This window comes from Danio rerio, chromosome 4, assembly GCF_049306965.1.
Source record: "Danio rerio strain Tuebingen ecotype United States chromosome 4, GRCz12tu, whole genome shotgun sequence".
Classification (NCBI taxonomy): Eukaryota; Metazoa; Chordata; class Actinopteri; order Cypriniformes; family Danionidae; genus Danio; species Danio rerio.
This window is the reverse complement of record NC_133179.1, coordinates 62107905-62135777: the sequence shown is the minus strand read 5'-3', so window position 1 is coordinate 62135777 and position 27873 is coordinate 62107905. Positions and strand designations below refer to the sequence as shown.

General features: G+C 42.3%; 42 non-coding genes across 42 annotated transcripts; all 42 read right to left on the bottom strand.

Moving 5' to 3' along the window:
• Positions 1 to 4642: 4642 nt before the first annotated feature.
• Positions 4643 to 4731, bottom strand: trnar-ucu (transfer RNA arginine (anticodon UCU)). Its single transcript is given in 2 exon segments — positions 4643 to 4678; positions 4695 to 4731. It is a non-coding gene; the product is annotated as a tRNA-Arg (tRNA).
• Positions 4732 to 5163: 432 nt separating this feature from the next.
• On the bottom strand, positions 5164 to 5237 carry trnat-agu (transfer RNA threonine (anticodon AGU)). Its single transcript has one exon. It is a non-coding gene; the product is annotated as a tRNA-Thr (tRNA).
• A 186-nt stretch (positions 5238 to 5423) lies between these two features.
• Positions 5424 to 5497, bottom strand: trnat-ugu (transfer RNA threonine (anticodon UGU)). The gene has a single exon. It is a non-coding gene; the product is annotated as a tRNA-Thr (tRNA).
• A 746-nt stretch (positions 5498 to 6243) lies between these two features.
• Positions 6244 to 6332, bottom strand: trnar-ucu (transfer RNA arginine (anticodon UCU)). Its single transcript is given in 2 exon segments — positions 6244 to 6279; positions 6296 to 6332. It is a non-coding gene; the product is annotated as a tRNA-Arg (tRNA).
• Positions 6333 to 6768: 436 nt separating this feature from the next.
• Positions 6769 to 6842, bottom strand: trnat-agu (transfer RNA threonine (anticodon AGU)). Its single transcript has one exon. It is a non-coding gene; the product is annotated as a tRNA-Thr (tRNA).
• A 186-nt stretch (positions 6843 to 7028) lies between these two features.
• Positions 7029 to 7102, bottom strand: trnat-ugu (transfer RNA threonine (anticodon UGU)). Its single transcript has one exon. It is a non-coding gene; the product is annotated as a tRNA-Thr (tRNA).
• Positions 7103 to 7848: 746 nt separating this feature from the next.
• On the bottom strand, positions 7849 to 7937 carry trnar-ucu (transfer RNA arginine (anticodon UCU)). The gene is given in 2 exon segments: positions 7849 to 7884; positions 7901 to 7937. It is a non-coding gene; the product is annotated as a tRNA-Arg (tRNA).
• A 437-nt stretch (positions 7938 to 8374) lies between these two features.
• trnat-agu (transfer RNA threonine (anticodon AGU)) lies at positions 8375 to 8448 on the bottom strand. Its single transcript has one exon. It is a non-coding gene; the product is annotated as a tRNA-Thr (tRNA).
• Positions 8449 to 8634: 186 nt separating this feature from the next.
• trnat-ugu (transfer RNA threonine (anticodon UGU)) lies at positions 8635 to 8708 on the bottom strand. The gene has a single exon. It is a non-coding gene; the product is annotated as a tRNA-Thr (tRNA).
• A 746-nt stretch (positions 8709 to 9454) lies between these two features.
• trnar-ucu (transfer RNA arginine (anticodon UCU)) lies at positions 9455 to 9543 on the bottom strand. Its single transcript is given in 2 exon segments — positions 9455 to 9490; positions 9507 to 9543. It is a non-coding gene; the product is annotated as a tRNA-Arg (tRNA).
• Positions 9544 to 9979: 436 nt separating this feature from the next.
• trnat-agu (transfer RNA threonine (anticodon AGU)) lies at positions 9980 to 10053 on the bottom strand. Its single transcript has one exon. It is a non-coding gene; the product is annotated as a tRNA-Thr (tRNA).
• A 186-nt stretch (positions 10054 to 10239) lies between these two features.
• Positions 10240 to 10313, bottom strand: trnat-ugu (transfer RNA threonine (anticodon UGU)). The gene has a single exon. It is a non-coding gene; the product is annotated as a tRNA-Thr (tRNA).
• Positions 10314 to 11059: 746 nt separating this feature from the next.
• On the bottom strand, positions 11060 to 11148 carry trnar-ucu (transfer RNA arginine (anticodon UCU)). Its single transcript is given in 2 exon segments — positions 11060 to 11095; positions 11112 to 11148. It is a non-coding gene; the product is annotated as a tRNA-Arg (tRNA).
• Positions 11149 to 11585: 437 nt separating this feature from the next.
• trnat-agu (transfer RNA threonine (anticodon AGU)) lies at positions 11586 to 11659 on the bottom strand. The gene has a single exon. It is a non-coding gene; the product is annotated as a tRNA-Thr (tRNA).
• A 186-nt stretch (positions 11660 to 11845) lies between these two features.
• On the bottom strand, positions 11846 to 11919 carry trnat-ugu (transfer RNA threonine (anticodon UGU)). The gene has a single exon. It is a non-coding gene; the product is annotated as a tRNA-Thr (tRNA).
• Positions 11920 to 12665: 746 nt separating this feature from the next.
• trnar-ucu (transfer RNA arginine (anticodon UCU)) lies at positions 12666 to 12754 on the bottom strand. The gene is given in 2 exon segments: positions 12666 to 12701; positions 12718 to 12754. It is a non-coding gene; the product is annotated as a tRNA-Arg (tRNA).
• Positions 12755 to 13190: 436 nt separating this feature from the next.
• trnat-agu (transfer RNA threonine (anticodon AGU)) lies at positions 13191 to 13264 on the bottom strand. Its single transcript has one exon. It is a non-coding gene; the product is annotated as a tRNA-Thr (tRNA).
• A 186-nt stretch (positions 13265 to 13450) lies between these two features.
• On the bottom strand, positions 13451 to 13524 carry trnat-ugu (transfer RNA threonine (anticodon UGU)). Its single transcript has one exon. It is a non-coding gene; the product is annotated as a tRNA-Thr (tRNA).
• A 746-nt stretch (positions 13525 to 14270) lies between these two features.
• trnar-ucu (transfer RNA arginine (anticodon UCU)) lies at positions 14271 to 14359 on the bottom strand. The gene is given in 2 exon segments: positions 14271 to 14306; positions 14323 to 14359. It is a non-coding gene; the product is annotated as a tRNA-Arg (tRNA).
• Positions 14360 to 14796: 437 nt separating this feature from the next.
• On the bottom strand, positions 14797 to 14870 carry trnat-agu (transfer RNA threonine (anticodon AGU)). Its single transcript has one exon. It is a non-coding gene; the product is annotated as a tRNA-Thr (tRNA).
• Positions 14871 to 15056: 186 nt separating this feature from the next.
• On the bottom strand, positions 15057 to 15130 carry trnat-ugu (transfer RNA threonine (anticodon UGU)). The gene has a single exon. It is a non-coding gene; the product is annotated as a tRNA-Thr (tRNA).
• A 746-nt stretch (positions 15131 to 15876) lies between these two features.
• On the bottom strand, positions 15877 to 15965 carry trnar-ucu (transfer RNA arginine (anticodon UCU)). Its single transcript is given in 2 exon segments — positions 15877 to 15912; positions 15929 to 15965. It is a non-coding gene; the product is annotated as a tRNA-Arg (tRNA).
• Positions 15966 to 16401: 436 nt separating this feature from the next.
• trnat-agu (transfer RNA threonine (anticodon AGU)) lies at positions 16402 to 16475 on the bottom strand. The gene has a single exon. It is a non-coding gene; the product is annotated as a tRNA-Thr (tRNA).
• Positions 16476 to 16661: 186 nt separating this feature from the next.
• trnat-ugu (transfer RNA threonine (anticodon UGU)) lies at positions 16662 to 16735 on the bottom strand. The gene has a single exon. It is a non-coding gene; the product is annotated as a tRNA-Thr (tRNA).
• A 746-nt stretch (positions 16736 to 17481) lies between these two features.
• trnar-ucu (transfer RNA arginine (anticodon UCU)) lies at positions 17482 to 17570 on the bottom strand. The gene is given in 2 exon segments: positions 17482 to 17517; positions 17534 to 17570. It is a non-coding gene; the product is annotated as a tRNA-Arg (tRNA).
• A 437-nt stretch (positions 17571 to 18007) lies between these two features.
• On the bottom strand, positions 18008 to 18081 carry trnat-agu (transfer RNA threonine (anticodon AGU)). The gene has a single exon. It is a non-coding gene; the product is annotated as a tRNA-Thr (tRNA).
• Positions 18082 to 18267: 186 nt separating this feature from the next.
• trnat-ugu (transfer RNA threonine (anticodon UGU)) lies at positions 18268 to 18341 on the bottom strand. The gene has a single exon. It is a non-coding gene; the product is annotated as a tRNA-Thr (tRNA).
• A 746-nt stretch (positions 18342 to 19087) lies between these two features.
• trnar-ucu (transfer RNA arginine (anticodon UCU)) lies at positions 19088 to 19176 on the bottom strand. Its single transcript is given in 2 exon segments — positions 19088 to 19123; positions 19140 to 19176. It is a non-coding gene; the product is annotated as a tRNA-Arg (tRNA).
• Positions 19177 to 19612: 436 nt separating this feature from the next.
• Positions 19613 to 19686, bottom strand: trnat-agu (transfer RNA threonine (anticodon AGU)). The gene has a single exon. It is a non-coding gene; the product is annotated as a tRNA-Thr (tRNA).
• A 186-nt stretch (positions 19687 to 19872) lies between these two features.
• On the bottom strand, positions 19873 to 19946 carry trnat-ugu (transfer RNA threonine (anticodon UGU)). Its single transcript has one exon. It is a non-coding gene; the product is annotated as a tRNA-Thr (tRNA).
• A 746-nt stretch (positions 19947 to 20692) lies between these two features.
• Positions 20693 to 20781, bottom strand: trnar-ucu (transfer RNA arginine (anticodon UCU)). The gene is given in 2 exon segments: positions 20693 to 20728; positions 20745 to 20781. It is a non-coding gene; the product is annotated as a tRNA-Arg (tRNA).
• A 437-nt stretch (positions 20782 to 21218) lies between these two features.
• trnat-agu (transfer RNA threonine (anticodon AGU)) lies at positions 21219 to 21292 on the bottom strand. Its single transcript has one exon. It is a non-coding gene; the product is annotated as a tRNA-Thr (tRNA).
• A 186-nt stretch (positions 21293 to 21478) lies between these two features.
• On the bottom strand, positions 21479 to 21552 carry trnat-ugu (transfer RNA threonine (anticodon UGU)). Its single transcript has one exon. It is a non-coding gene; the product is annotated as a tRNA-Thr (tRNA).
• Positions 21553 to 22298: 746 nt separating this feature from the next.
• Positions 22299 to 22387, bottom strand: trnar-ucu (transfer RNA arginine (anticodon UCU)). The gene is given in 2 exon segments: positions 22299 to 22334; positions 22351 to 22387. It is a non-coding gene; the product is annotated as a tRNA-Arg (tRNA).
• Positions 22388 to 22822: 435 nt separating this feature from the next.
• Positions 22823 to 22896, bottom strand: trnat-agu (transfer RNA threonine (anticodon AGU)). The gene has a single exon. It is a non-coding gene; the product is annotated as a tRNA-Thr (tRNA).
• A 186-nt stretch (positions 22897 to 23082) lies between these two features.
• Positions 23083 to 23156, bottom strand: trnat-ugu (transfer RNA threonine (anticodon UGU)). Its single transcript has one exon. It is a non-coding gene; the product is annotated as a tRNA-Thr (tRNA).
• Positions 23157 to 23903: 747 nt separating this feature from the next.
• On the bottom strand, positions 23904 to 23992 carry trnar-ucu (transfer RNA arginine (anticodon UCU)). Its single transcript is given in 2 exon segments — positions 23904 to 23939; positions 23956 to 23992. It is a non-coding gene; the product is annotated as a tRNA-Arg (tRNA).
• A 694-nt stretch (positions 23993 to 24686) lies between these two features.
• On the bottom strand, positions 24687 to 24760 carry trnat-ugu (transfer RNA threonine (anticodon UGU)). The gene has a single exon. It is a non-coding gene; the product is annotated as a tRNA-Thr (tRNA).
• A 746-nt stretch (positions 24761 to 25506) lies between these two features.
• Positions 25507 to 25595, bottom strand: trnar-ucu (transfer RNA arginine (anticodon UCU)). Its single transcript is given in 2 exon segments — positions 25507 to 25542; positions 25559 to 25595. It is a non-coding gene; the product is annotated as a tRNA-Arg (tRNA).
• A 694-nt stretch (positions 25596 to 26289) lies between these two features.
• Positions 26290 to 26363, bottom strand: trnat-ugu (transfer RNA threonine (anticodon UGU)). The gene has a single exon. It is a non-coding gene; the product is annotated as a tRNA-Thr (tRNA).
• Positions 26364 to 27109: 746 nt separating this feature from the next.
• trnar-ucu (transfer RNA arginine (anticodon UCU)) lies at positions 27110 to 27198 on the bottom strand. The gene is given in 2 exon segments: positions 27110 to 27145; positions 27162 to 27198. It is a non-coding gene; the product is annotated as a tRNA-Arg (tRNA).
• Positions 27199 to 27632: 434 nt separating this feature from the next.
• trnat-agu (transfer RNA threonine (anticodon AGU)) lies at positions 27633 to 27706 on the bottom strand. Its single transcript has one exon. It is a non-coding gene; the product is annotated as a tRNA-Thr (tRNA).
• Positions 27707 to 27873: the final 167 nt, after the last annotated feature.

Genomic DNA, 27873 nt, shown 5'->3' with positions numbered 1-27873 from the left:
AGTTCATCATTAAAATCATATTCACGAATAGACTATTTTTTAATCTCCAATAATTTATTCCATCAAATTGTTGACTGCTCCTATGAGTCTATTGTAATTTCAGACCATGGTCCAGTAAAACTTGTATATAATGTTTCAAAAATTATAAAAGGGCCTTGTAGATGGAGATTTCATCCAAGATGGCTTCATGATCCAAAATTTATAGAGTTCATTGGTACTCAAATTGATTTATTTTTTAAAACTAATCTGAAAGAAACATCTGCATCTATAAGATGGGAAGCCTTTAAGGCTTATATAAGGGGCCAAATGATAAGCTACACATGCTCTGTCATTAGAAAAAGGAAAATGGAATTACAAAATTTAGAAGAAAGAATTCGGAAATTAGAAGAAGATATATATTCAGATTTGTCAAATTCCAACATACTTAAACAGGAACTGCTTATTCTAAGAGCAAAATATAATAAAATATCTGCAACAAAAGCTGAAGCCAGTTTAATCCGTCTTAAACAAACATTTTATGAGTATGGAGAAAAGGCAAGTAGACTTTTGTCTTGGCAGATAAAACAATTAAAATCAAGTAAAGCTATACATAATATTTATACAACAGCTGGTAATCTGACTTCAGACCCAGATGAGATTAATGAAACTTTTTCCAAATTCTTCCAAATGCTATACAATACAGAATCATCAGAATGCAGCATGGACCAAACTTTATTTTTAGATGATCTTTTTATTCCCTTTATAAGCATTGAAGCCAAAAAAGAACTGGAGGAACCTCTAACTACTAGAGAAATTTTAAATGCTATTGTGAATATGAAAAGTGGTAAAACAGCTGGACGAGACGGGATACCAATTGATATATATAAAGCCTTTAAAGATAAATTAGCAGTTCCTTTGTTAGAAATGTATGAAGAGTCAATGTTGGAGGGCTGTCTTCCTCCTACTCTAAGAGCTGCATTAATAACACTCATTCCTAAACCCCATAAACCCTTAGACAGATGTGAATCATATAGGCCAATTTCGCTAATGAACTCCGATGCCAAAATTATAGCCAAGATTTTAGCCCTTCGATTGGAAGCTCATCTACCGTCCCTAATAGGAATGGACCAAAATGGCTTTGTTCGAAACAGACAGGCCTTTCATAACATCAGGCGAGTACTAAATATCGTTCATGAGATGGATGGCTCTAAAGATACAGGTATTTTATCGTTAGATGCAGAAAAAGCATTTGACAGAGTCGAATGGTCCTATTTATTTGACATACTCAGCCGTTTTGGATGTGGACAGAATTTTTGCCAGTGGGTGAAGACCTTGTATCAAAGTCCAACTGCAGAAGTAATTACCAATAACTTAATCTCCAAACCATTTAATCTATATCGTGGCACACGTCAAGGCTGTCCACTTTCTCCTTTATTATTTGTAATGACTTTGGAACCTTTGGCAATAGCATTTAGAACTCACCCATCTATAAAGGGAATTGAAATTGCAGGTGTAGAGCATCGGATATCTCTCTACGCAGACGAAATTGTTTTATTTTTAACATAACTTAAAGATTCAATACCAAATCTTAACAAATTGATTAATACAGTGGTTCTCAAATTTTTTTCATCAAGTACCACCTCAGAAAAAAATGTGTCTCTCCAAGTACCACCATAATGAGCAATATTAAAATACAGTGGCGTAGTAAGCCTAGTAAAGCAGCTACAGCTCTGCACAGTTCTAAAATTTGGCAGATTAATTCCTATTATTAAGAATATTTATTATTGTCAGCCATTTTAAACATTATAAATAGTCTGAACGTTAACACTGTAGTGTACTGTGCTTATATGTAAAAAAAAAAAAAAAAAAAAAAAAAAACTAACTAAAAATGTCAACATTTAAAATTAAAATGTGCTTTTAAAAAGTTAAAAATGGTAGGTTAATGTTCGTAAAAAGTAAAAAGAAAATTGCTATACTGAAATGTAAAGTATTAATACAGTATATATAGTAGCCAATTCATGAACACCTGGAAATGTTGCCTGGACATCAGAAATATAGGCTACATGTTATATAATAAATATTATTATATGTCATATTGATATATAAATCATTTTTGATAAATTTTGAAATATATGGAGCATATAAATACTGTATGACACATTTGATATCTCCGCGTACCACTAGAAGGAAGCCTGCGTACCACTATTGGTACACGTACCACAGTTTGAGAACCACTGGATTAATAAATTTGGAAAATTTTCAGGTTACAAAGTTAACTATTCAAAGTCATCTATCCTCTTTCTTAATGAACAGGAGAGACAAAATCCAGTAATACAACACCCTTATGAAACTTCTGTAGACGGATTTGGATATTTGGGAATCAAAGTTACTCCACAAGTAAAAAAATCTTATCTCAGCCAATTATACTCCTCTGATAACTCAGGTAAACGAAAGTTTGAACAGATGGATGTCTCTTCCTCTCACTATTGGAAGGGTGAATACCATTAAAATGAATATTCTCCCTAAATTTCTATATTTGTTTCAGTCAATCCCCCTGACCCCTCCTCCTTCCTTTTTCTCAAATATGAAAAAGGCATTTATTATTTTATTTGGAATAATAGACGCTCAAGGCTTCGCTTATTACTCATGTATCTTCCTTATGAACGAGGCGGGCTGCGACTCCCTAATCTTTTTTGGTATTTTAAGGCAGCTCAGCTAAGATCTGCATGTTATTGGTTTGCTGGCTCACCTAGCATTCCATGGATACAGATTGAAAAAAAATGTACAGGCAATTTGAGTCTTGACACATATTTATACTCTGATTCTTTAAAGAAACTCAAACAAAATACATCTAACCCATTTGTGAGAGCCACTATTTTATCATGGCATGAGTCACAGGTTGAGCTGGGAGAAACCCCGGTACTTTCTAAATTCTCTCCCATTTGGGGTAATGCATTATTCGTACCAGGGAAATCAGACAAGGGTTTTAAGCTGTGGTTCCAGAAAGGCTTGCAAAAGATATCAGATGTTTATGAAGATAATATATTGATGTCCTTTGAAACCTTAAAGGAAAGATATAAAATTCCTCAGTCTCATTTTTTTAAGTATCTTCAGATCCGTAATTTTATAAGATCTAAAAATCATTCATATCAGTGTCCGACCCTAAGTAGTTTAGAAGAAATTGCAGTTAAAGATCCCAGTGCCAAATACAAAATTTCTACACTATATAGCAAATTTGTTAATGCTTCCAAAGAATCTACAAATCATAAAAGACTGGCTTGGATTGAAGACTTTCAAATAGATATTACAGAAAATGAATGGGAAGAAAGTTGTCTTCAAGCGCAAACATCAATCAATACCCGTTTTAAATTAATCCAATATAATTGGGTAATGAGAACATATATAACACCAGAAATGTTAAATAAATTTAATAGAAATATTCTGGACATTTGTGGAAAATGTTTGACTTACAAGGGCACACTGTTCTATTGTGTTTGGCAATGTGAGCACTTGCAATTCTTTTGGAAAGAAATAATTGGTGTAATCTCTAAAACTATTGGTAAAGAAATCCCTGTTTGCCCTAAAATCTGTATCCTTGGTCTTTTCCCACCTGCCTTATCGCTGAAGTCATATGAACAGAAGTTTATAAATCTGTGTCTATTACATGCGAAGCGCCTGATTGCCATTCACTGGAAAAGTACTCATGCTCCATCTTTGTCACTCTGGATTAAGGAAATGTCTTCCTGTATAGCAATGGAAAGGTTGACTTATTCAATCAAACAAAAAATGAACATATTCTACAAGATTTGGGACTTCTTCCTTCATTTTTAAATAACAGTGCACTGACTGTTTAGTAATCCCAAACAATGTGACTGTTAAAATACACTGTGTTTGTAATGACTAACTTTAATATACTTTCACTGGAATGTATATGTTGAAATGTCAATTTTTTAATGGTATTTATTTTTTATATATTTTTAATTTGTAACAAAATTGCCCTTTTTATTTTTAACTTTAAGTTTATTTTGATTAATCTTTATTTTCTATTTATTTGGTTTTGTATTTCTTTCCTCGCATGAGAATGCTATTTTTTTATTCTATTCCTTTCTTTTTTTAATTTTTAATTTTTATTTTGAACTTCGGGATGGGGCGGGAGTTCTTTGATTGGTATTTGGTTACTAATACAGTAAGAATGTATCACACCTTTCTGAAACAATAAAAGTGTTAAAAAAAAAAAAAAAGAAAGCCACTCTCCCATAATCTGAGGGAAAGGTGCAGTTTGGATTTGAACCTAGCACCTGCTGTTCCCAAGACAGGTGCTCTGGCCAACTTAGTCTTAAAACTAAAAGAAAAAACCTCTGGATACGATACTTCCAAACGCAGTTTCATCTAAGACAGTGGGGGGGAAGTAGGTGGCAGTTACTTTTCCCCAAAACCACAGGTTGCCGACGAGTCATTCCTCAAGCCCACTAGGCCCTACACCGTTTTCTAATCTCCCTTATTTAAAACAGCTCAATTAAGTCATCGGCTTTATTGTAGAGTACCCCTAATATCTGAGCCTGCACTGCGCAATGAAAGAAAGAAGCAAAACGGGATGGACAGATGCCTAAAATGTTAGAAACGCACCACACCTTAAGTCAGTGAAGATAAAAAGCAATGCTTGCGACTCTTGTGGGACTCGAACCCACAACCTTTGGATGGCTCACCTCACAGCCTAGAAGTCCAATGCGCTATCCATTGCGCCACAGAGCCTAAGTGCTCTGCTTCCTCTAGAACTGTTGGACAGAAAGCACTTTTCAGTACTCTCTGGCCCATGAAAGAACAGCCAACTGCAGACAAGGCACTGCTGGAATTCAAAGCCAGGATCTCCTGTTTACTAGACAGGCACTTTGACCAACTAAGCCACAGCACCAAACGACCTTGACACAGACTAAATGTTTAATTCCAAAAGAAAAAAAAAAAACTAACAAAGGTAGCGCTGCATGTGGGAATGTCTGGACTTGAAATATTAAAGTCCAATTGGTTAGGCATTACCACACTATGCTATATAAAGCCATCGTCCAAAGCCCTCTTGAACGAGCAGCGTTCTTAAGGATTTGAGGGTTGTTAAGAAACCGACTGCTAAACATCCCGCTGCGTAAACACTCGTTACTCTTACAAAAGCAAACACAAAACCTGTACATTAGGCACTGCTGGGATTTGAACCCAGGATCTCCTGTTTACTAGACAGGCGCTTTGACCAACTAAGCCACAGCGCCAACGCTGAATAGGAGGCAAGACGTTTTTGCACACAGAGACCAAAAAAAGACAGCAAGTCTTAAAATGGCAAGCAAAGAGGTTGTTTAACTCTATTTGTCGCACTATTCATTACGCCTCAAAGCTATACAATTTTATAATTCATTCCGGTGAGCTCTATAAAACAAGCACATGCACCACCTGGACTAAGGCACTGCTGGGATTTGAGCCCAGGATCTCCTGTTTACAAGACAGGCGCTTTGACCAGCTAAGCCACAGCGCCACAGAAATTCACAGTAAGAGACATTTGCCCGATAACAAAAATCGAAGAAGAAAAAATAATACACAACAAAAACCAGCATGTCAGGATGCAGCAAATGCTGACAAGCCGGACGCGGTCTTTTAGAGTCTGGATGATCATGTCTCAAGCCTGACCATGTCATCCAAACCCAGAGTCAGCTCGGAAAATGGAAATCAGGACAAACATATGCTATCGGCCATTGAAAGAGTTTCAGATCAGAAAGCCACTCTCCCATAATCTGAGGGAAAGGTGCAGTTTGGATTTGAACCTAGCACCTGCTGTTCCCAAGACAGGTGCTCTGGCCAACTTAGTCTTAACACTAAAAGAAAAAACCTCTAGATACGATACTTCCAAATGCAGTTTCATATAAGACAGTGGGGGGGAAGCAAAATTTACTGTGCTTTCTACTCAGTTACTTTGCACATGCATAAAGAGGCTCTTGTACGACAAATCCAAAAGGCGTGATCTCAACAATAGGTGGCAGTTACTTTTCCCCAAAACCACAGGTTGCCGACGAGTCATTCCTCAAGCCCACTAGGCCCTACACCATTTTCTAATCTCCCTTATTTAAAACAGCTCAATTAAGTCATCGGCTTAATTGTAGAGTACCCCAAGTATCTGAGCCTGCACTGCGCAATGAAAGAAAGAAGCAAAACGGGATGGACAGATGCCTAAAATGTTAGAAACGTACCACACCTTAAGTCAGTGAAGAGAAAGAGCAAAGCTTGCAACTCTGGTGGGACTCGAACCCACAACCTTTGAATGGCTCAGCTCACAGCCTAGAAGTCCAATGCGCTATCCGTTGCACCACAGAGCCTAAGTGCTCTGCTTTCTCTAGAACTGTTGGACAGAAAGCACTTTTTAGTACTCTCTGGCCCATGAAAGAACAGCCAACTGCGGACAAGGCACTGCTGGAATTCAAAGCCAGGATCTCCTGTTTACTAGACAGGCACTTTGACCAACTAAGCCACAGCGCCAAACGACCTTGACACAGGCTAAATGTTTAATTCCCAAAAAAAAAAAAAAAAAAACTAACAACGGTAACTCTGCATGTGGGAATGTCTGGACTTGAAATATTAAAGTCCAATTGGTTCTGCATTACCACACTATGCTATATAAAGGCATCGTCCAAAGCCCTCTTGAACAAGCAGCGTTCTTAAGGATTTGAGTTTTGTTAAGAAACCGACTGCTAAACATCCCGCTGCGTAAACACTCGTTACTCTTAACAAAAGCAAACGTGTAACCTGTACATAAGGCACTGCTGGGATTTGAACCCAGGATCTCCTGTTTACTAGACAGGCGCTTTGACCAACTAAGCCACAGCGCCAACGCTGAATAGGAAGCAAGACGTTTTTGCACACAGAGACTAAAAAAAGACAGCAAGTCTTAAAATGGCAAGCAAAGAGGTTGTTTAACTCTATTTGTCGCACTATTCATTACGCCTCAAAGCTATACAATTTTATAATTCATTCCGGTGAGCTCTATAAAACAAGCACACGCACCACCTGGACTAAGGCGCTGCTGGGACTTGAGGCCAGGATCTCCTGTTTACAAGACAGGCGCTTTGACCAGCTAAGCCACAGCGCCACAGAAATTCACATTAAGAGACATTTGCCCGATAACAAAAATCGAAGAAGAAAAAATAATACACAACAAAAACCAGCATGTCAGGATGCAGAAAATGCTGACAAGCCGGACGCGGTCCTTTAGAGTCTGGATGATCATGTCTCAAGCCTGACCATGTCATCCAAACCCAGGGTCAGCTCGGAAAATGGAAATCAGGACAAACATATGCTATCGGCCATTGAAAGAGTTTCAGATCAGAAAGCCACTCTCCCATAATCTGAGGGAAAGGTGCAGTTTGGATTTGAACCTAGCACCTGCTGTTCCCAAGACAGGTGCTCTGGCCAACTTAGTCTTAACACTAAAAGAAAAAACCTCTGGATACGATACTTCCAAACGCAGTTTCATCTAAGACAGTGGGGGGGGAGCAAAAATTACTGTGCTTTCTACTCAGTTACTTTGCACATGCATAAAGAGGCTCTTGTACGACAAATCCAAAAGGCGTGATCTCAACAATAGGTGGCAGTTACTTTTCCCCAAAACCACAGGTTGCCGACGAGTCATTCCTCAAGCCCACTAGGCCCTACACCGTTTTCTAATCTCCCTTATTTAAAACAGCTCAATTAAGTTATCGGCTTTATTGTAGAGTACCCCTAGTATCTGAGCCTGCACTGCGCAATGAAAGAAAGAAGCAAAACGGGATGGACAGATGCCTAAAATGTTAGAAACGCACCACACCTTAAGTCAGTGAAGAAAAAGAGTTAAGCTTGTGATTCTGGTGGGACTCGAACCCACAACCTTTGAATGGCTCAGCTCACAGCCTAGAAGTCCAATGCGCTATCCATTGCGCCACAGAGCCTAAGTGCTCTGCTTTCTCTAGAACTGTTGGACAGAAAGCACTTTTTAGTACTCTCTGGCCCATGAAAGAACAGCCAACTGCGGACAAGGCACTGCTGGAATTCAAAGCCAGGATCTCCTGTTTACTAGACAGGCACTTTGACCAACTAAGCCACAGCGGCAAACGACCTTGACACAGGCTAAATGTTTAATTCCCAAAAAAAAAAAAAAAAAAAACTAACAACGGTAGCGCTGCATGTGGGAATGTCTGGACTTGAATTATTAAAGTCCAATTGGTTAGGCATTACCACACTATGCTATATAAAGGCATCGTCCAAAGCCCTCTTGAACGAGCAGCATTCTTAAGGATTTGAGTTTTGTTAAGAAACCGACTGCTAAACATCCCGCTGCGTAAACACTCGTTACTCTTAACAAAAGCAAACACGAAACCTATACATAAGGCACTGCTGGGATTTGAACCCAGGATCTCCTGTTTACTAGACAGGCGCTTTGACCAACTAAGCCACAGCGCCAACGCTGAATAGGAGGCAAGAAGTTTTTGCACACAGAGACTAAAAAAAGACAGCAAGTCTTAAAATGGCAAGCAAAGAGGTTGTTTAACTCTATTTGTCGCACTATTCATTACGCCTCAAAGCTATACAATTTTATAATTCATTCCGGTGAGCTCTATAAAACAAGCACACGCACCACCTGGACTAAGGCGCTGCTGGGACTTGAGCCCACGATCTCCTGTTTACAAGACAGGCGCTTTGACCAGCTAAGCCACAGCGCCACAGAAATTTACAGTAAGAGACATTTGCCCGATAACAAAAATCGAAGAAGAAAAAATAATACACAACAAAAACCAGCATGTCAGGATGCAGAAAATGCTGACAAGCCGGACGCGGTCCTTTAGAGTCTGGATGATCATGTCTCAAGCCTGACCATGTCATCCAAACCCAGAGTCAGCTCGGAAAATGGAAATCAGGACAAACATATGCTATCGGCCATTGAAAGAGTTTCAGATCAGAAAGCCACTCTCCCATAATCTGAGGGAAAGGTGCAGTTTGGATTTGAACCTAGCACCTGCTGTTCCCAAGACAGGTGCTCTGGCCAACTTAGTCTTAACACTAAAAGAAAAAACCTCTGGATACGATACTTCCAAACGCAGTTTCATCTAAGACAGTGGGGGGGAAGCAAAAATTACTGTGCTTTCTACTCAGTTACTTTGCACATGCATAAAGAGGCTCTTGTACGACAAATCCAAAAGGCGTGATCTCAACAATAGGTGGCAGTTACTTTTCCCCAAAACCACAGGTTGCCGACGAGTCATTCCTCAAGCCCACTAGGCCCTACACCGTTTTCTAATCTCCCTTATTTAAAACAGCTCAATTAAGTTATCGGCTTTATTGTAGAGTACCCCTAGTATCTGAGCCTGCACTGCGCAATGAAAGAAAGAAGCAAAACGGGATGGACAGATGCCTAAAATGTTAGAAACGCACCACACCTTAAGTCAGTGAAGAAAAAGAGTAAAGCTTATGACTCTGGTGGGACTCGAACCCACAACCTTTGAATGGCTCAGCTCACAGCCTAGAAGTCCAATGCGCTATCCATTGCGCCACAGAGCCTAAGTGCTCTGCTTTCTCTAGAACTGTTGGACAGAAAGCACTTTTTAGTACTCTCTGGCCCATGAAAGAACAGCCAACTGCGGACAAGGCACTGCTGGAATTCAAAGCCAGGATCTCCTGTTTACTAGACAGGCACTTTGACCAACTAAGCCACAGCGCCAAACGACCTTGATACAGGCTAAATGTTTAATTCCAAAAAAAAAAAAAAAAAAAACTAACAACGGTAACTCTGCATGTGGGAATGTCTGGACTTGAAATATTAAAGTCCAATTGGTTCTGCATTACCACACTATGCTATATAAAGGCATCGTCCAAAGCCCTCTTGAACAAGCAGCGTTCTTAAGGATTTGAGTTTTGTTAAGAAACCGACTGCTAAACATCCCGCTGCGTAAACACTCGTTACTCTTAACAAAAGCAAACGTGTAACCTGTACATAAGGCACTGCTGGGATTTGAACCCAGGATCTCCTGTTTACTAGACAGGCGCTTTGACCAACTAAGCCACAGCGCCAACGCTGAATAGGAAGCAAGACGTTTTTGCACACAGAGACTAAAAAAAGACAGCAAGTCTTAAAATGGCAAGCAAAGAGGTTGTTTAACTCTATTTGTCGCACTATTCATTACGCCTCAAAGCTATACAATTTTATAATTCATTCCGGTGAGCTCTATAAAACAAGCACACGCACCACCTGGACTAAGGCGCTGCTGGGACTTGAGGCCAGGATCTCCTGTTTACAAGACAGGCGCTTTGACCAGCTAAGCCACAGCGCCACAGAAATTCACATTAAGAGACATTTGCCCGATAACAAAAATCGAAGAAGAAAAAATAATACACAACAAAAACCAGCATGTCAGGATGCAGAAAATGCTGACAAGCCGGACGCGGTCCTTTAGAGTCTGGATGATCATGTCTCAAGCCTGACCATGTCATCCAAACCCAGGGTCAGCTCGGAAAATGGAAATCAGGACAAACATATGCTATCGGCCATTGAAAGAGTTTCAGATCAGAAAGCCACTCTCCCATAATCTGAGGGAAAGGTGCAGTTTGGATTTGAACCTAGCACCTGCTGTTCCCAAGACAGGTGCTCTGGCCAACTTAGTCTTAACACTAAAAGAAAAAACCTCTGGATACGATACTTCCAAACGCAGTTTCATCTAAGACAGTGGGGGGGGAGCAAAAATTACTGTGCTTTCTACTCAGTTACTTTGCACATGCATAAAGAGGCTCTTGTACGACAAATCCAAAAGGCGTGATCTCAACAATAGGTGGCAGTTACTTTTCCCCAAAACCACAGGTTGCCGACGAGTCATTCCTCAAGCCCACTAGGCCCTACACCGTTTTCTAATCTCCCTTATTTAAAACAGCTCAATTAAGTTATCGGCTTTATTGTAGAGTACCCCTAGTATCTGAGCCTGCACTGCGCAATGAAAGAAAGAAGCAAAACGGGATGGACAGATGCCTAAAATGTTAGAAACGCACCACACCTTAAGTCAGTGAAGAAAAAGAGTTAAGCTTGTGATTCTGGTGGGACTCGAACCCACAACCTTTGAATGGCTCAGCTCACAGCCTAGAAGTCCAATGCGCTATCCATTGCGCCACAGAGCCTAAGTGCTCTGCTTTCTCTAGAACTGTTGGACAGAAAGCACTTTTTAGTACTCTCTGGCCCATGAAAGAACAGCCAACTGCGGACAAGGCACTGCTGGAATTCAAAGCCAGGATCTCCTGTTTACTAGACAGGCACTTTGACCAACTAAGCCACAGCGGCAAACGACCTTGACACAGGCTAAATGTTTAATTCCCAAAAAAAAAAAAAAAAAAAACTAACAACGGTAGCGCTGCATGTGGGAATGTCTGGACTTGAATTATTAAAGTCCAATTGGTTAGGCATTACCACACTATGCTATATAAAGGCATCGTCCAAAGCCCTCTTGAACGAGCAGCATTCTTAAGGATTTGAGTTTTGTTAAGAAACCGACTGCTAAACATCCCGCTGCGTAAACACTCGTTACTCTTAACAAAAGCAAACACGAAACCTATACATAAGGCACTGCTGGGATTTGAACCCAGGATCTCCTGTTTACTAGACAGGCGCTTTGACCAACTAAGCCACAGCGCCAACGCTGAATAGGAGGCAAGAAGTTTTTGCACACAGAGACTAAAAAAAGACAGCAAGTCTTAAAATGGCAAGCAAAGAGGTTGTTTAACTCTATTTGTCGCACTATTCATTACGCCTCAAAGCTATACAATTTTATAATTCATTCCGGTGAGCTCTATAAAACAAGCACACGCACCACCTGGACTAAGGCGCTGCTGGGACTTGAGCCCACGATCTCCTGTTTACAAGACAGGCGCTTTGACCAGCTAAGCCACAGCGCCACAGAAATTTACAGTAAGAGACATTTGCCCGATAACAAAAATCGAAGAAGAAAAAATAATACACAACAAAAACCAGCATGTCAGGATGCAGAAAATGCTGACAAGCCGGACGCGGTCCTTTAGAGTCTGGATGATCATGTCTCAAGCCTGACCATGTCATCCAAACCCAGAGTCAGCTCGGAAAATGGAAATCAGGACAAACATATGCTATCGGCCATTGAAAGAGTTTCAGATCAGAAAGCCACTCTCCCATAATCTGAGGGAAAGGTGCAGTTTGGATTTGAACCTAGCACCTGCTGTTCCCAAGACAGGTGCTCTGGCCAACTTAGTCTTAACACTAAAAGAAAAAACCTCTGGATACGATACTTCCAAACGCAGTTTCATCTAAGACAGTGGGGGGGAAGCAAAAATTACTGTGCTTTCTACTCAGTTACTTTGCACATGCATAAAGAGGCTCTTGTACGACAAATCCAAAAGGCGTGATCTCAACAATAGGTGGCAGTTACTTTTCCCCAAAACCACAGGTTGCCGACGAGTCATTCCTCAAGCCCACTAGGCCCTACACCGTTTTCTAATCTCCCTTATTTAAAACAGCTCAATTAAGTTATCGGCTTTATTGTAGAGTACCCCTAGTATCTGAGCCTGCACTGCGCAATGAAAGAAAGAAGCAAAACGGGATGGACAGATGCCTAAAATGTTAGAAACGCACCACACCTTAAGTCAGTGAAGAAAAAGAGTAAAGCTTATGACTCTGGTGGGACTCGAACCCACAACCTTTGAATGGCTCAGCTCACAGCCTAGAAGTCCAATGCGCTATCCATTGCGCCACAGAGCCTAAGTGCTCTGCTTTCTCTAGAACTGTTGGACAGAAAGCACTTTTTAGTACTCTCTGGCCCATGAAAGAACAGCCAACTGCGGACAAGGCACTGCTGGAATTCAAAGCCAGGATCTCCTGTTTACTAGACAGGCACTTTGACCAACTAAGCCACAGCGCCAAACGACCTTGATACAGGCTAAATGTTTAATTCCAAAAAAAAAAAAAAAAAAAACTAACAACGGTAGCGCTGCATGTGGGAATGTCTGGACTTGAAATATTAAAGTCCAATTGGTTCTGCATTACCACACTATGCTATATAAAGGCATCGTCCAAAGCCCTCTTGAACAAGCAGCGTTCTTAAGGATTTGAGTTTTGTTAAGAAACCGACTGCTAAACATCCCGCTGCGTAAACACTCGTTACTCTTAACAAAAGCAAACGTGTAACCTGTACATAAGGCACTGCTGGGATTTGAACCCAGGATCTCCTGTTTACTAGACAGGCGCTTTGACCAACTAAGCCACAGCGCCAACGCTGAATAGGAAGCAAGACGTTTTTGCACACAGAGACTAAAAAAAGACAGCAAGTCTTAAAATGGCAAGCAAAGAGGTTGTTTAACTCTATTTGTCGCACTATTCATTACGCCTCAAAGCTATACAATTTTATAATTCATTCCGGTGAGCTCTATAAAACAAGCACACGCACCACCTGGACTAAGGCGCTGCTGGGACTTGAGGCCAGGATCTCCTGTTTACAAGACAGGCGCTTTGACCAGCTAAGCCACAGCGCCACAGAAATTCACATTAAGAGACATTTGCCCGATAACAAAAATCGAAGAAGAAAAAATAATACACAACAAAAACCAGCATGTCAGGATGCAGAAAATGCTGACAAGCCGGACGCGGTCCTTTAGAGTCTGGATGATCATGTCTCAAGCCTGACCATGTCATCCAAACCCAGGGTCAGCTCGGAAAATGGAAATCAGGACAAACATATGCTATCGGCCATTGAAAGAGTTTCAGATCAGAAAGCCACTCTCCCATAATCTGAGGGAAAGGTGCAGTTTGGATTTGAACCTAGCACCTGCTGTTCCCAAGACAGGTGCTCTGGCCAACTTAGTCTTAACACTAAAAGAAAAAACCTCTGGATACGATACTTCCAAACGCAGTTTCATCTAAGACAGTGGGGGGGGAGCAAAAATTACTGTGCTTTCTACTCAGTTACTTTGCACATGCATAAAGAGGCTCTTGTACGACAAATCCAAAAGGCGTGATCTCAACAATAGGTGGCAGTTACTTTTCCCCAAAACCACAGGTTGCCGACGAGTCATTCCTCAAGCCCACTAGGCCCTACACCGTTTTCTAATCTCCCTTATTTAAAACAGCTCAATTAAGTTATCGGCTTTATTGTAGAGTACCCCTAGTATCTGAGCCTGCACTGCGCAATGAAAGAAAGAAGCAAAACGGGATGGACAGATGCCTAAAATGTTAGAAACGCACCACACCTTAAGTCAGTGAAGAAAAAGAGTTAAGCTTGTGATTCTGGTGGGACTCGAACCCACAACCTTTGAATGGCTCAGCTCACAGCCTAGAAGTCCAATGCGCTATCCATTGCGCCACAGAGCCTAAGTGCTCTGCTTTCTCTAGAACTGTTGGACAGAAAGCACTTTTTAGTACTCTCTGGCCCATGAAAGAACAGCCAACTGCGGACAAGGCACTGCTGGAATTCAAAGCCAGGATCTCCTGTTTACTAGACAGGCACTTTGACCAACTAAGCCACAGCGGCAAACGACCTTGACACAGGCTAAATGTTTAATTCCCAAAAAAAAAAAAAAAAAAAACTAACAACGGTAGCGCTGCATGTGGGAATGTCTGGACTTGAATTATTAAAGTCCAATTGGTTAGGCATTACCACACTATGCTATATAAAGGCATCGTCCAAAGCCCTCTTGAACGAGCAGCATTCTTAAGGATTTGAGTTTTGTTAAGAAACCGACTGCTAAACATCCCGCTGCGTAAACACTCGTTACTCTTAACAAAAGCAAACACGAAACCTATACATAAGGCACTGCTGGGATTTGAACCCAGGATCTCCTGTTTACTAGACAGGCGCTTTGACCAACTAAGCCACAGCGCCAACGCTGAATAGGAGGCAAGAAGTTTTTGCACACAGAGACTAAAAAAAGACAGCAAGTCTTAAAATGGCAAGCAAAGAGGTTGTTTAACTCTATTTGTCGCACTATTCATTACGCCTCAAAGCTATACAATTTTATAATTCATTCCGGTGAGCTCTATAAAACAAGCACACGCACCACCTGGACTAAGGCGCTGCTGGGACTTGAGCCCACGATCTCCTGTTTACAAGACAGGCGCTTTGACCAGCTAAGCCACAGCGCCACAGAAATTTACAGTAAGAGACATTTGCCCGATAACAAAAATCGAAGAAGAAAAAATAATACACAACAAAAACCAGCATGTCAGGATGCAGAAAATGCTGACAAGCCGGACGCGGTCCTTTAGAGTCTGGATGATCATGTCTCAAGCCTGACCATGTCATCCAAACCCAGAGTCAGCTCGGAAAATGGAAATCAGGACAAACATATGCTATCGGCCATTGAAAGAGTTTCAGATCAGAAAGCCACTCTCCCATAATCTGAGGGAAAGGTGCAGTTTGGATTTGAACCTAGCACCTGCTGTTCCCAAGACAGGTGCTCTGGCCAACTTAGTCTTAACACTAAAAGAAAAAACCTCTGGATACGATACTTCCAAACGCAGTTTCATCTAAGACAGTGGGGGGGAAGCAAAAATTACTGTGCTTTCTACTCAGTTACTTTGCACATGCATAAAGAGGCTCTTGTACGACAAATCCAAAAGGCGTGATCTCAACAATAGGTGGCAGTTACTTTTCCCCAAAACCACAGGTTGCCGACGAGTCATTCCTCAAGCCCACTAGGCCCTACACCGTTTTCTAATCTCCCTTATTTAAAACAGCTCAATTAAGTTATCGGCTTTATTGTAGAGTACCCCTAGTATCTGAGCCTGCACTGCGCAATGAAAGAAAGAAGCAAAACGGGATGGACAGATGCCTAAAATGTTAGAAACGCACCACACCTTAAGTCAGTGAAGAAAAAGAGTAAAGCTTATGACTCTGGTGGGACTCGAACCCACAACCTTTGAATGGCTCAGCTCACAGCCTAGAAGTCCAATGCGCTATCCATTGCGCCACAGAGCCTAAGTGCTCTGCTTTCTCTAGAACTGTTGGACAGAAAGCACTTTTTAGTACTCTCTGGCCCATGAAAGAACAGCCAACTGCGGACAAGGCACTGCTGGAATTCAAAGCCAGGATCTCCTGTTTACTAGACAGGCACTTTGACCAACTAAGCCACAGCGCCAAACGACCTTGATACAGGCTAAATGTTTAATTCCAAAAAAAAAAAAAAAAAAAACTAACAACGGTAGCGCTGCATGTGGGAATGTCTGGACTTGAAATATTAAAGTCCAATTGGTTCTGCATTACCACACTATGCTATATAAAGGCATCGTCCAAAGCCCTCTTGAACAAGCAGCGTTCTTAAGGATTTGAGTTTTGTTAAGAAACCGACTGCTAAACATCCCGCTGCGTAAACACTCGTTACTCTTAACAAAAGCAAACGTGTAACCTGTACATAAGGCACTGCTGGGATTTGAACCCAGGATCTCCTGTTTACTAGACAGGCGCTTTGACCAACTAAGCCACAGCGCCAACGCTGAATAGGAAGCAAGACGTTTTTGCACACAGAGACTAAAAAAAGACAGCAAGTCTTAAAATGGCAAGCAAAGAGGTTGTTTAACTCTATTTGTCGCACTATTCATTACGCCTCAAAGCTATACAATTTTATAATTCATTCCGGTGAGCTCTATAAAACAAGCACACGCACCACCTGGACTAAGGCGCTGCTGGGACTTGAGGCCAGGATCTCCTGTTTACAAGACAGGCGCTTTGACCAGCTAAGCCACAGCGCCACAGAAATTCACATTAAGAGACATTTGCCCGATAACAAAAATCGAAGAAGAAAAAATAATACACAACAAAAACCAGCATGTCAGGATGCAGAAAATGCTGACAAGCCGGACGCGGTCCTTTAGAGTCTGGATGATCATGTCTCAAGCCTGACCATGTCATCCAAACCCAGGGTCAGCTCGGAAAATGGAAATCAGGACAAACATATGCTATCGGCCATTGAAAGAGTTTCAGATCAGAAAGCCACTCTCCCATAATCTGAGGGAAAGGTGCAGTTTGGATTTGAACCTAGCACCTGCTGTTCCCAAGACAGGTGCTCTGGCCAACTTAGTCTTAACACTAAAAGAAAAAACCTCTGGATACGATACTTCCAAACGCAGTTTCATCTAAGACAGTGGGGGGGGAGCAAAAATTACTGTGCTTTCTACTCAGTTACTTTGCACATGCATAAAGAGGCTCTTGTACGACAAATCCAAAAGGCGTGATCTCAACAATAGGTGGCAGTTACTTTTCCCCAAAACCACAGGTTGCCGACGAGTCATTCCTCAAGCCCACTAGGCCCTACACCGTTTTCTAATCTCCCTTATTTAAAACAGCTCAATTAAGTTATCGGCTTTATTGTAGAGTACCCCTAGTATCTGAGCCTGCACTGCGCAATGAAAGAAAGAAGCAAAACGGGATGGACAGATGCCTAAAATGTTAGAAACGCACCACACCTTAAGTCAGTGAAGAAAAAGAGTTAAGCTTGTGATTCTGGTGGGACTCGAACCCACAACCTTTGAATGGCTCAGCTCACAGCCTAGAAGTCCAATGCGCTATCCATTGCGCCACAGAGCCTAAGTGCTCTGCTTTCTCTAGAACTGTTGGACAGAAAGCACTTTTTAGTACTCTCTGGCCCATGAAAGAACAGCCAACTGCGGACAAGGCACTGCTGGAATTCAAAGCCAGGATCTCCTGTTTACTAGACAGGCACTTTGACCAACTAAGCCACAGCGCCAAACGACCTTGACACAGGCTAAATGTTTAATTCCCAAAAAAAAAAAAAAAAAAAACTAACAACGGTAGCGCTGCATGTGGGAATGTCTGGACTTGAATTATTAAAGTCCAATTGGTTAGGCATTACCACACTATGCTATATAAAGGCATCGTCCAAAGCCCTCTTGAACGAGCAGCGTTCTTAAGGATTTGAGTTTTGTTAAGAAACCGACTGCTAAACATCCCGCTGCGTAAACACTCGTTACTCTTAACAAAAGCAAACACGAAACCTATACATAAGGCACTGCTGGGATTTGAACCCAGGATCTCCTGTTTACTAGACAGGCGCTTTGACCAACTAAGCCACAGCGCCAACGCTGAATAGGAGGCAAGAAGTTTTTGCACACAGAGACTAAAAAAAGACAGCAAGTCTTAAAATGGCAAGCAAAGAGGTTGTTTAACTCTATTTGTCGCACTATTCATTACGCCTCAAAGCTATACAATTTTATAATTCATTCCGGTGAGCTCTATAAAACAAGCACACGCACCACCTGGACTAAGGCGCTGCTGGGACTTGAGCCCACGATCTCCTGTTTACAAGACAGGCGCTTTGACCAGCTAAGCCACAGCGCCACAGAAATTTACAGTAAGAGACATTTGCCCGATAACAAAAATCGAAGAAGAAAAAATAATACACAACAAAAACCAGCATGTCAGGATGCAGAAAATGCTGACAAGCCGGACGCGGTCCTTTAGAGTCTGGATGATCATGTCTCAAGCCTGACCATGTCATCCAAACCCAGAGTCAGCTCGGAAAATGGAAATCAGGACAAACATATGCTATCGGCCATTGAAAGAGTTTCAGATCAGAAAGCCACTCTCCCATAATCTGAGGGAAAGGTGCGGTTTGGATTTGAACCTAGCACCTGCTGTTCCCAAGACAGGTGCTCTGGCCAACTTAGTCTTAACACTAAAAGAAAAAACCTCTGGATACGATACTTCCAAACGCAGTTTCATCTAAGACAGTGGGGGGGAAGCAAAAATTACTGTGCTTTCTACTCAGTTACTTTGCACATGCATAAAGAGGCTCTTGTACGACAAATCCAAAAGGCGTGATCTCAACAATAGGTGGCAGTTACTTTTCCCCAAAACCACAGGTTGCCGACGAGTCATTCCTCAAGCCCACTAGGCCCTACACCGTTTTCTAATCTCCCTTATTTAAAACAGCTCAATTAAGTTATCGGCTTTATTGTAGAGTACCCCTAGTATCTGAGCCTGCACTGCGCAATGAAAGAAAGAAGCAAAACGGGATGGACAGATGCCTAAAATGTTAGAAACGCACCACACCTTAAGTCAGTGAAGAAAAAGAGTAAAGCTTATGACTCTGGTGGGACTCGAACCCACAACCTTTGAATGGCTCAGCTCACAGCCTAGAAGTCCAATGCGCTATCCATTGCGCCACAGAGCCTAAGTGCTCTGCTTTCTCTAGAACTGTTGGACAGAAAGCACTTTTTAGTACTCTCTGGCCCATGAAAGAACAGCCAACTGCGGACAAGGCACTGCTGGAATTCAAAGCCAGGATCTCCTGTTTACTAGACAGGCACTTTGACCAACTAAGCCACAGCGCCAAACGACCTTGATACAGGCTAAATGTTTAATTCCAAAAAAAAAAAAAAAAAAAACTAACAACGGTAGCGCTGCATGTGGGAATGTCTGGACTTGAAATATTAAAGTCCAATTGGTTCTGCATTACCACACTATGCTATATAAAGGCATCGTCCAAAGCCCTCTTGAACAAGCAGCGTTCTTAAGGATTTGAGTTTTGTTAAGAAACCGACTGCTAAACATCCCGCTGCGTAAACACTCGTTACTCTTAACAAAAGCAAACGTGTAACCTGTACATAAGGCACTGCTGGGATTTGAACCCAGGATCTCCTGTTTACTAGACAGGCGCTTTGACCAACTAAGCCACAGCGCCAACGCTGAATAGGAAGCAAGACGTTTTTGCACACAGAGACTAAAAAAAGACAGCAAGTCTTAAAATGGCAAGCAAAGAGGTTGTTTAACTCTATTTGTCGCACTATTCATTACGCCTCAAAGCTATACAATTTTATAATTCATTCCGGTGAGCTCTATAAAACAAGCACACGCACCACCTGGACTAAGGCGCTGCTGGGACTTGAGGCCAGGATCTCCTGTTTACAAGACAGGCGCTTTGACCAGCTAAGCCACAGCGCCACAGAAATTCACATTAAGAGACATTTGCCCGATAACAAAAATCGAAGAAGAAAAAATAATACACAACAAAAACCAGCATGTCAGGATGCAGAAAATGCTGACAAGCCGGACGCGGTCCTTTAGAGTCTGGATGATCATGTCTCAAGCCTGACCATGTCATCCAAACCCAGGGTCAGCTCGGAAAATGGAAATCAGGACAAACATATGCTATCGGCCATTGAAAGAGTTTCAGATCAGAAAGCCACTCTCCCATAATCTGAGGGAAAGGTGCAGTTTGGATTTGAACCTAGCACCTGCTGTTCCCAAGACAGGTGCTCTGGCCAACTTAGTCTTAACACTAAAAGAAAAAACCTCTGGATACGATACTTCCAAACGCAGTTTCATCTAAGACAGTGGGGGGGGAGCAAAAATTACTGTGCTTTCTACTCAGTTACTTTGCACATGCATAAAGAGGCTCTTGTACGACAAATCCAAAAGGCGTGATCTCAACAATAGGTGGCAGTTACTTTTCCCCAAAACCACAGGTTGCCGACGAGTCATTCCTCAAGCCCACTAGGCCCTACACCGTTTTCTAATCTCCCTTATTTAAAACAGCTCAATTAAGTTATCGGCTTTATTGTAGAGTACCCCTAGTATCTGAGCCTGCACTGCGCAATGAAAGAAAGAAGCAAAACGGGATGGACAGATGCCTAAAATGTTAGAAACGCACCACACCTTAAGTCAGTGAAGAAAAAGAGTTAAGCTTGTGATTCTGGTGGGACTCGAACCCACAACCTTTGAATGGCTCAGCTCACAGCCTAGAAGTCCAATGCGCTATCCATTGCGCCACAGAGCCTAAGTGCTCTGCTTTCTCTAGAACTGTTGGACAGAAAGCACTTTTTAGTACTCTCTGGCCCATGAAAGAACAGCCAACTGCGGACAAGGCACTGCTGGAATTCAAAGCCAGGATCTCCTGTTTACTAGACAGGCACTTTGACCAACTAAGCCACAGCGGCAAACGACCTTGACACAGGCTAAATGTTTAATTCCCAAAAAAAAAAAAAAAAAAAACTAACAACGGTAGCGCTGCATGTGGGAATGTCTGGACTTGAATTATTAAAGTCCAATTGGTTAGGCATTACCACACTATGCTATATAAAGGCATCGTCCAAAGCCCTCTTGAACGAGCAGCATTCTTAAGGATTTGAGTTTTGTTAAGAAACCGACTGCTAAACATCCCGCTGCGTAAACACTCGTTACTCTTAACAAAAGCAAACACGAAACCTATACATAAGGCACTGCTGGGATTTGAACCCAGGATCTCCTGTTTACTAGACAGGCGCTTTGACCAACTAAGCCACAGCGCCAACGCTGAATAGGAGGCAAGAAGTTTTTGCACACAGAGACTAAAAAAAGACAGCAAGTCTTAAAATGGCAAGCAAAGAGGTTGTTTAACTCTATTTGTCGCACTATTCATTACGCCTCAAAGCTATACAATTTTATAATTCATTCCGGTGAGCTCTATAAAACAAGCACACGCACCACCTGGACTAAGGCGCTGCTGGGACTTGAGCCCACGATCTCCTGTTTACAAGACAGGCGCTTTGACCAGCTAAGCCACAGCGCCACAGAAATTTACAGTAAGAGACATTTGCCCGATAACAAAAATCGAAGAAGAAAAAATAATACACAACAAAAACCAGCATGTCAGGATGCAGAAAATGCTGACAAGCCGGACGCGGTCCTTTAGAGTCTGGATGATCATGTCTCAAGCCTGACCATGTCATCCAAACCCAGAGTCAGCTCGGAAAATGGAAATCAGGACAAACATATGCTATCGGCCATTGAAAGAGTTTCAGATCAGAAAGCCACTCTCCCATAATCTGAGGGAAAGGTGCAGTTTGGATTTGAACCTAGCACCTGCTGTTCCCAAGACAGGTGCTCTGGCCAACTTAGTCTTAACACTAAAAGAAAAAACCTCTGGATACGATACTTCCAAACGCAGTTTCATCTAAGACAGTGGGGGGGTAGCAAAAATTACTGTGCTTTCTACTCAGTTACTTTGCACATGCATAAAGAGGCTCTTGTACGACAAATCCAAAAGGCGTGATCTCAACAATAGGTGGCAGTTACTTTTCCCCAAAACCACAGGTTGCCGACGAGTCATTCCTCAAGCCCACTAGGCCCTACACCGTTTTCTAATCTCCCTTATTTAAAACAGCTCAATTAAGTTATCGGCTTTATTGTAGAGTACCCCTAGTATCTGAGCCTGCACTGCGCAATGAAAGAAAGAAGCAAAACGGGATGGACAGATGCCTAAAATGTTAGAAACGCACCACACCTTAAGTTAGTGAAGAAAAAGAGTAAAGCTTATGACTCTGGTGGGACTCGAACCCACAACCTTTGAATGGCTCAGCTCACAGCCTAGAAGTCCAATGCGCTATCCATTGCGCCACAGAGCCTAAGTGCTCTGCTTTCTCTAGAACTGTTGGACAGAAAGCACTTTTTAGTACTCTCTGGCCCATGAAAGAACAGCCAACTGCGGACAAGGCACTGCTGGAATTCAAAGCCAGGATCTCCTGTTTACTAGACAGGCACTTTGACCAACTAAGCCACAGCGCCAAACGACCTTGATACAGGCTAAATGTTTAATTCCAAAAAAAAAAAAAAAAAAACTAACAACGGTAGCGCTGCATGTGGGAATGTCTGGACTTGAAATATTAAAGTCCAATTGGTTCTGCATTACCACACTATGCTATATAAAGGCATCGTCCAAAGCCCTCTTGAACAAGCAGCGTTCTTAAGGATTTGAGTTTTGTTAAGAAACCGACTGCTAAACATCCCGCTGCGTAAACACTCGTTACTCTTAACAAAAGCAAACGTGTAACCTGTACATAAGGCACTGCTGGGATTTGAACCCAGGATCTCCTGTTTACTAGACAGGCGCTTTGACCAACTAAGCCACAGCGCCAACGCTGAATAGGAAGCAAGACGTTTTTGCACACAGAGACTAAAAAAAGACAGCAAGTCTTAAAATGGCAAGCAAAGAGGTTGTTTAACTCTATTTGTCGCACTATTCATTACGCCTCAAAGCTATACAATTTTATAATTCATTCCGGTGAGCTCTATAAAACAAGCACACGCACCACCTGGACTAAGGCGCTGCTGGGACTTGAGGCCAGGATCTCCTGTTTACAAGACAGGCGCTTTGACCAGCTAAGCCACAGCGCCACAGAAATTCACATTAAGAGACATTTGCCCGATAACAAAAATCGAAGAAGAAAAAATAATACACAACAAAAACCAGCATGTCAGGATGCAGAAAATGCTGACAAGCCGGACGCGGTCCTTTAGAGTCTGGATGATCATGTCTCAAGCCTGACCATGTCATCCAAACCCAGGGTCAGCTCGGAAAATGGAAATCAGGACAAACATATGCTATCGGCCATTGAAAGAGTTTCAGATCAGAAAGCCACTCTCCCATAATCTGAGGGAAAGGTGCAGTTTGGATTTGAACCTAGCACCTGCTGTTCCCAAGACAGGTGCTCTGGCCAACTTAGTCTTAACACTAAAAGAAAAAACCTCTGGATACGATACTTCCAAACGCAGTTTCATCTAAGACAGTGGGGGGGGGAGCAAAAATTACTGTGCTTTCTACTCAGTTACTTTGCACATGCATAAAGAGGCTCTTGTACGACAAATCCAAAAGGCGTGATCTCAACAATAGGTGGCAGTTACTTTTCCCCAAAACCACAGGTTGCCGACGAGTCATTCCTCAAGCCCACTAGGCCCTACACCGTTTTCTAATCTCCCTTATTTAAAACAGCTCAATTAAGTTATCGGCTTTATTGTAGAGTACCCCTAGTATCTGAGCCTGCACTGCGCAATGAAAGAAAGAAGCAAAACGGGATGGACAGATGCCTAAAATGTTAGAAACGCACCACACCTTAAGTCAGTGAAGAAAAAGAGTTAAGCTTGTGATTCTGGTGGGACTCAAACCCACAACCTTTGAATGGCTCAGCTCACAGCCTAGAAGTCCAATGCGCTATCCATTGCGCCACAGAGCCTAAGTGCTCTGCTTTCTCTAGAACTGTTGGACAGAAAGCACTTTTTAGTACTCTCTGGCCCATGAAAGAACAGCCAACTGCGGACAAGGCACTGCTGGAATTCAAAGCCAGGATCTCCTGTTTACTAGACAGGCACTTTGACCAACTAAGCCACAGCACCAAACGACCTTGACACAGGCTAAATGTTTAATTCCAAAAAATAAAAATAAAAACTAACAATGGTAGCGCTGCATGTGGGAATGTCTGGACTTGAAATATTAAAGTCCAATTGGTTAGGCATTACCACACTATGCTATATAAAGGCATCGTCCAAAGCCCTCTTGAACGAGCAGCGTTCTTAAGGATTTGAGTTTTGTTAAGAAACGGACTGCTAAACATCCCGCTGCGTAAACACTCGTTACTCTTAACAAAAGCAAACACGAAACCTCTACATAAGGTACTGCTGGGATTTGAACCCAGGATCTCCTGTTTACTAGACAGGCGCTTTGACCAACTAAGCCACTGCGCCAATGCTGAATAGGAGGCAAGACGTTTTTGCACACAGAGACTAAAAAAAGACAGCAAGTCTTAAAATGGCAAGCAAAGAGGTTGTTTAACTCTATTTGTCGCACTATTCATTACGCCTCAAAGCTATACAATTTTATAATTCATTCCGGTGAGCTCTATAAAACAAGCACACGCACCACCTGGACTAAGGCGCTGCTGGGACTTGAGGCCAGGATCTCCTGTTTACAAGACAGGCGCTTTGACCAGCTAAGCCACAGCGCCACAGAAATTCACAGTAAGAGACATTTGCCCGATAACAAAAATCGAAGAAGAAAAAATAATACACAACAAAAACCAGCATGTCAGGATGCAGAAAATGCTGACAAGCCGGACGCGGTCCTTTAGAGTCTGGATGATCATGTCTCAAGCCTGACCATGTCATCCAAACCCAGGGTCAGCTCGGAAAATGGAAATCAGGACAAACATATGCTATCGGCCATTGAAAGAGTTTCAGATCAGAAAGCCACTCTCCCATAATCTGAGGGAAAGGTGCAGTTTGGATTTGAACCTAGCACCTGCTGTTCCCAAGACAGGTGCTCTGGCCAACTTAGTCTTAACACTAAAAGAAAAAACCTCTGGATACGATACTTCCAAACGCAGTTTCATCTAAGACAGTGGGGGGGAAGCAAAAATTACTGTGCTTTCTACTCAGTTACTTTGCACATGCATAAAGAGGCTCTTGTACGACAAATCCAAAAGGCGTGATCTCAACAATAGGTGGCAGTTACTTATCCCCAAAACCACAGGTTGCCGACGAGTCATTCCTCAAGCCCACTAGGCCCTACACCGTTTTCTAATCTCCCTTATTTAAAACAGCTCAATTAAGTTATCGGCTTTATTGTAGAGTACCCCTAGTATCTGAGCCTGCACTGCGCAATGAAAGAAAGAAGCAAAACGGGATGGACAGATGCCTAAAATGTTAGAAACGCACCACACCTTAAGTCAGTGAAGAAAAAGAGTTAAGCTTGTGACTCTGGTGGGACTCGAACCCACAACCTTTGAACGGCTCAGCTCACAGCCTAGAAGTCCAATGCGCTATCCATTGCGCCACAGAGCCTAAGTGCTCTGCTTTCTCTAGAACTGTTGGACAGAAAGCACTTTTTAGTACTCTCTGGCCCATGAAAGAACAGCCAACTGCGGACAAGGCACTGCTGGAATTCAAAGCCAGGATCTCCTGTTTACTTGACAGGCACTTTGACCAACTAAGCCACAGCACCAAACGACCTTGACACAGGCTAAATGTTTAATTCCAAAAAATAAAAATAAAAACTAACAATGGTAGCGCTGCATGTGGGAATGTCTGGACTTGAAATATTAAAGTCCAATTGGTTCTGCATTACCACACTATGCTATATAAAGGCATCGTCCAAAGCCCTCTTGAACAAGCAGCGTTCTTAAGGATTTGAGTTTTGTTAAGAAACCGACTGCTAAACATCCCGCTGCGTAAACACTCGTTACTCTTAACAAAAGCAAACACGAAACCTCTACATAAGGTACTGCTGGGATTTGAACCCAGGATCTCCTGTTTACTAGACAGGCGCTTTGACCAACTAAGCCACTGCGCCAATGCTGAATAGGAGGCAAGACGTTTTTGCACACAGAGACTAAAAAAAGACAGCAAGTCTTAAAATGGCAAGCAAAGAGGTTGTTTAACTCTATTTGTCGCACTATTCATTACGCCTCAAAGCTATACAATTTTATAATTCATTCCGGTGAGCTCTATAAAACAAGCACACGCAGCACCTGGACTAAGGCGCTGCTGGGATTTGAGCCCAGGATGTCCTGTTTACAAGACAGGCGCTTTGACCAGCTAAGCCACAGCGCCACAGAAATTCACTGTAAGAGACATTTGCCCGATAACAAAAATCGAAGAAGAAAAAATAATACACAACAAAAACCAGCATGTCAGGATGCAGAAAATGCTGACAAGCCGGACGCGGTCCTTTAGAGTCTGGATGATCATGTCTCAAGCCTGACCATGTCATCCAAACCCAGAGTCAGCTTGGAAAATGGAAATCAGGACAAACATATGCTATCGGCCTTTGAAAGAGTTTCAGATCAGAAAGCCACTCTCCCATAATCTGAGGGAAAGGTGCAGTTTGGATTTGAACCTAGCACCTGCTGTTCCCAAGACAGGTGCTCTGGCCAACTTAGTCTTAACACTAAAAGAAAAAACCTCTGGATACGATACTTCCAAACGCAGTTTCATCTAAGACAGTGGGGGGGAAGCAAAAATTACTGTGCTTTCTACTCAGTTACTTTGCACATGCATAAAGAGGCTCTTGTACGACAAATCCAAAAGGCGTGATCTCAACAATAGGTGGCAGTTACTTTTCCCCAAAACCACAGGTTGCCGACGAGTCATTCCTCAAGCCCACTAGGCCCTACACCGTTTTCTAATCTCCCTTATTTAAAACAGCTCAATTAAGTTATCGGCTTTATTGTAGAGTACCCCTAGTATCTGAGCCTGCACTGCGCAATGAAAGAAAGAAGCAAAACGGGATGGACAGATGCCTAAAATGTTAGAAACGCACCACACCTTAAGTCAGTGAAGAAAAAGAGTTAAGCTTGTGACTCTGGTGGGACTCAAACCCACAACCTTTGAATGGCTCAGCTCACAGCCTAGAAGTCCAATGCGCTATCCATTGCGCCACAGAGCCTAAGTGCTCTGCTTTCTCTAGAACTGTTGGACAGAAAGCACTTTTTAGTACTCTCTGGCCCATGAAAGAACAGCCAACTGCAGACAAGGCACTGCTGGAATTCAAAGCCAGGATCTCCTGTTTACTAGACAGGCACTTTGACCAACTAAGCCACAGCACCAAACGACCTTGACACAGGCTAAATGTTTAATTCCAAAAAATAAAAATAAAAACTAACAATGGTAGCGCTGCATGTGGGAATGTCTGGACTTGAAATATTAAAGTCCAATTGGTTCTGCATTACCACACTATGCTATATAAAGGCATCGTCCAAAGCCCTCTTGAACAAGCAGCGTTCTTAAGGATTTGAGTTTTGTTAAGAAACCGACTGCTAAACATCCCGCTGCGTAAACACTCGTTACTCTTAACAAAAGCAAACGTGTAACCTGTACATAAGGCACTGCTGGGATTTGAACCCAGGATCTCCTGTTTACTAGACAGGCGCTTTGACCAACTAAGCCACAGCGCCAACGCTGAATAGGAGGCAAGACGTTTTTGCACACAGAGACTAAAAAAAGACAGCAAGTCTTAAAATGGCAAGCAAAGAGGTTGTTTAACTCTATTTGTCGCACTATTCATTACGCCTCAAAGCTATACAATTTTATAATTCATTCCGGTGAGCTCTATAAAACAAGC